Raw genomic sequence first — 4,619 nt, 5'->3', positions numbered from 1 at the left:
ATAGAAGGTGACGTTAGTGCACCCGCTCCCTAAAAAAGGATAGGCTTGGATACGTCTAACTAAATTCCCCATTGCCATTATGGTGGTGTAAATAAGGTGTTATGGACGAGGACCAGCTGATCAGCGATTGTCAGTACGGTTTCCGTCAAGGTCACTCACTTGCTTATCCCCTTCTATATCACAATCATAGATGGAAAGAAGCGGTTGATTTTGTGGCGAAGGTGCCCTTCACTAGTTTTTGTCTGATCAGAGCATCTTAATTGGTCTTCCGCAAAGCTGCGAGTTATCCCCTACATTGTTTCCTCTAATTTTTTTATGGAATAGGAGGACAAATGAGCGTACGGGTCACCTAGTGTTAAGTGATCACCGCCGCCCACATTCTCTTGCAACACCAGAGGAATCACAAGTGCGTTGCCGGCCTTTAAGGAAGGTGTACGCGCTTTTTATGAAGGTACCCATGTCGTATCGTTCCGGAAACACTGCACGAGGAAGCTCGTTCCACAGCTTCGTAGCACGAGGAAGAAAGCTCCTTGAAAACCGCACTGTGGAGGACCGCCACACATCCAGATGGTGGGGATGATATCCTAACTTGTGGCGTGTCGTGCGAAGGTGGAATGTACTTGTCAATGATATGCTACAAGCGATCCAGATAAAAGCACATGGTATGCTTCTTACACCGGCCGTGCCAACATCTCTTGGGATAGCGTGGTCGAGAACTGGAACAAACTCTCAAGTTTTTTTCTATGCTATGAAAAGTCTCGGAACAGTGTCGGCTAAATTTAGTCCAGGTCCAAATTTAGACTAAGAAGACACAAATTTGAGTAATTGGTTCAAATCGCAGTGAGATACAATTTGTATGGTTCTGTGATGCAATACCTATGTTTTTTTTTTTGAGAGGAGGGAATACGGTTACGTATTTACGCCCGGAACGGGGCGTAATATGTCGGACTCGAGTATCCGCGTAAGCGGACACCCCATACCGACTAAAACCTCCTCTGTGCTGTTAGCAGCCCTGGCTTTCACAGCGAAGTAGGACGTGGGCCGTGGAGGCCGCAGAGACTACGCAACAACAGTCGCGGGGCGTCTCCTAGGGAGACTCGAACCTCAGACCGGCTGTGTGCTTGTGGGAAGGAGAGAGAATGAAAATGAAGATGAAAGATGAAAAGGTGATAAGAACACACTCGCCGGCGAGTGTGGTGATGTTTTGTGTAATGTATGTAAGTGTGTATGTATGTGTTTATGATTGTATGTATGTGTGTTTGTATGTATGTACGTAGTGTAAATGTTTGTGTGCATGTATGTTTGTGTTTGTGTCTGTTTGTGGAGTGTGTTTGTGATTGTGTAAGTGGTGTATGTCAGTCCGTCAGTCAGTCCGTGTGTGAGTGAGTGTAGTGAAGCGATTACAGGACTAGGACTAACGTCTCGTCGGGTATCAAAACAATGTGTGGTGTATCTAGGGTGAGGGCCGCTGGCCATCGTCAGAGCGACGAGTGCCAGTGGCTTGCGGTGGTTGACCGCGCCTACGCCTGCGAAGGCGGTGTGTGCGTGTCTGTGTCGGTGTTTGTGTGGGTGTCGCGTTCGCGATGGTGATGTCGTCATCCGGGTCTACCGTTACGTGTCTGGGACGTCTTATTGGGTTGAGACTATGGTGAAGGGTGGTGTACCCGCATGCCTTCCTAACCAAGATGTTGGGATGGTTAGGCGCCTTGTCAAAGAAGCGTCGCGAGATCTCTTTAAAGTGTTGAGCTATCGTCGGAAGCTCTAGGTCGCGGTGAAGGTCAACGTTTCGGATGAACCACGGGGCTCCGGTTGCCATGCGCGTGAATTTATTTTGAACTACTTGCAAACGACGTAAGTAGCTCGGTTGGGTGTGCGCGAAAACGACGCTTGCGTATGACAGTATGGGCCGTACGATGGTTTTGTACAGCGTCACTTTGTGTTTGAGCGGAAGTTTGCTTCGCCCACACACAAGTGGATAAAGGCGACTGAGGACAAATCGGGCTCTATTGGATACCGTAACAATATGTTTCTTGAAGTTCATATTGCTGTTGAACGTGACTCCTAAGTATTTGTAATCCTTCACCCACGGTATGGGTGTTTCATACAATTTAATGACGTCGGTCGGTCGTTTTTTAGCGCGGATGCTATTCGCGTTACCGAAGAGTACCGCTGCACTCTTGGTGGGGTTCACTTCAATCCGCCATTTTCTAAACCAGTTGCCTAGTTCATCGACGGCGGCTTGAAGCACTTTAATGTTCCTGCTCAAGGTTGAGCGGTTCAATAGAGCGGAGCCAAAGTAGAGTGCCGTATCGTCAGCGTACTGAGCGAGCTGGACACTCGGAAACTTGGGAATGTCGCTCGTGAAGAGCGAGAAAAGAGTGGGAGAGAGGACTGAACCCTGTGGCACGCCAGACCTGACGGGTCTGGGTGAGGATAGGGTGCCCTCTACTCGATATCGGAAGGAGCGATCAGTAAGGTAGGCTCGTATGATGCGCACGAGCCTGTCTGGCACTCCCAGTTGATACAGCTTGAATACTAAGCCGTTGTGCCATACCTTGTCGAATGCCTTCGCGACATCGAAAAACACGGCTGCCGTGGTAGCGCGAAGTTGACGCCGTACGAGAATGTACTCGGTGAGTCGGTGAGCCTGCTGGGGACACGAGTGAGCGGTTCTGAATCCGATCTGTATGTCGGGTATCAGGTTGAGCTCCGCGATGTAATGATTAAAACGCGCGAGAATTAATCTTTCGTAAAGTTTCCCGATCGAGTTAATTAAGCTAATAAGCCTATAGCTACTCGGATTAGCTTTAGGTTTATTGGGTTTTGGGATACCGATAACAATGGAATCCTTCCATTGTTCGGGGAACGCGCTATTAGACAATAGAATATTAAAAATGGTAACCAATAAAGTAATAAGAGTTGAGGGTAGGATTTTAAGAACCCTATTGTTTATAGTGTCGGGCCCCGGGGCCTTCTTGGAGTGAAGCTCCTTAATGATTAGCTTCACCTCTTCGTAAGAGGTGGGTTTTATTACATCGCCTGAAGGGCTCAGAGCGGAGCGACGTTCAACTTCACGATCAACTTCGTCAACGTGTGTCGGGTCGGCTGCTGCATTTGGAGAGCACTGACTCTCGAGACTATCGGCGAGGCATTCAGCCTTCTCATCGTCATCGAGCGCCGGCTGCAGTCCCGGTCTATCCAAAGGAGGCATGACAGTGGGCGGCTCCTGTTTGAACGCGCGAGGCAGCTTCCAGAAAGCCACATGTGATGGCTTAAGGTTGCCGAGCAAGCGGTCCCAACGTTCGCCGCGGAGTTCCGCGATACGTTCCCGTACCACCCGCTGTAGGTAGCGGAGGTGGCGCCTATTCTCGACCGACGGATACCTATCGTAAAGTCTAGTGGCTCTGTGCTTCTGTGTGAGTAAGTTCCTGACCTCTGGAGGCAGGTTTAGGCGATGCGGTTGCATCGTCGGAACCTGCCTGGAGCAGGCCTTGATCCTATTCTGTATATGTGACGTTACATGAGAGATAGCACTGTGAGCCGTGTCGACCGAGTCGATGACGTCCGGTATAAGGTAAAGGTCGTCGGACTTGATAGACTCGAGGCAATACCTATTGTAACTGGTATGGGCAAATGAGTGAATTCACGATGCGGTTTAATTTGTTCCTTCAAATGTTATTTCAGCGTATGGTTACGCTGTGTTTATGTTATGTATTGTTGAACAACACTTTTTTTTAATTTTTATCAAAATGCTTGTATCAGTGCAAATGAGTTCTTCCTTTTTAAGTAGGTTTTAAAGTATCTGAGGTGTCTGTAATAATAATATAAGACAATGAACGTCTATATACTTGACTGATAAAAACGTTTTGTTCTAAATTGTGATTTTTATTGTAACAACACTAAGAGAATTACTCGTAGCTAATTCTAGTGGGCTTGCATACACTTATATAATAAGTCCCAGACGCTGTTCAGGCGAAATATATTATTTACATATTCTGTACTTATCATCATCATATCATCATCAGCCGGAAGACGTCCACTGCTGGACAAAGTCCTCTCCCAAAGATTTCGACGATCGGTCCTGCGCTGCCCTCATCCAACGTATTCCGGCGATCTGGACCAGATCGTCGATCCATATTTTGGGGAGCCTACCAGTACTGCGTCGTCCGGTACGTGGTCGCCATTCGAGGACTTTACTGCCCCAACGGCCATCTGTGAGTCGAAAAATGTGCCCTGCCAAATGCCACTTCGGTTTAGCAATCATTGGTTCACTTTGGTTCTCCTACGGATCTCCTCAATTGCTGACTCGATCTCGCAGGCAAACTCTGAGTATAGACCTTTCTATTGCCCTCTGAGCGACCATAAGCTTTGTCATAAGGCCCATAGTTAGCGACCACGTCTGCGTACCGTAAGTCATCACTGGCAACATACACACTGGTTGAAAATCTTCGTTTTTTAGAAGTAAAGTAATTTAAATGCTTTATTAAAAAAAGTCTGTTAGTTAAACCTACACAGAGGAAGGAATATCTTAGTGATCGGTCGATCGATAATACAATTTCTTTACTGTTCCATTATAAGTTAAATATTCCATGTAAGTATTAATTACAATAAAAGACAGA

The sequence above is a fragment of the Leptidea sinapis genome, chromosome 12 (assembly GCF_905404315.1).
Source record: "Leptidea sinapis chromosome 12, ilLepSina1.1, whole genome shotgun sequence".
NCBI classification, from domain to species: Eukaryota; Metazoa; Arthropoda; class Insecta; order Lepidoptera; family Pieridae; genus Leptidea; species Leptidea sinapis.
The sequence above is the reverse complement of the archived record's forward strand: the minus strand, read 5'-3'. Positions refer to the sequence as shown.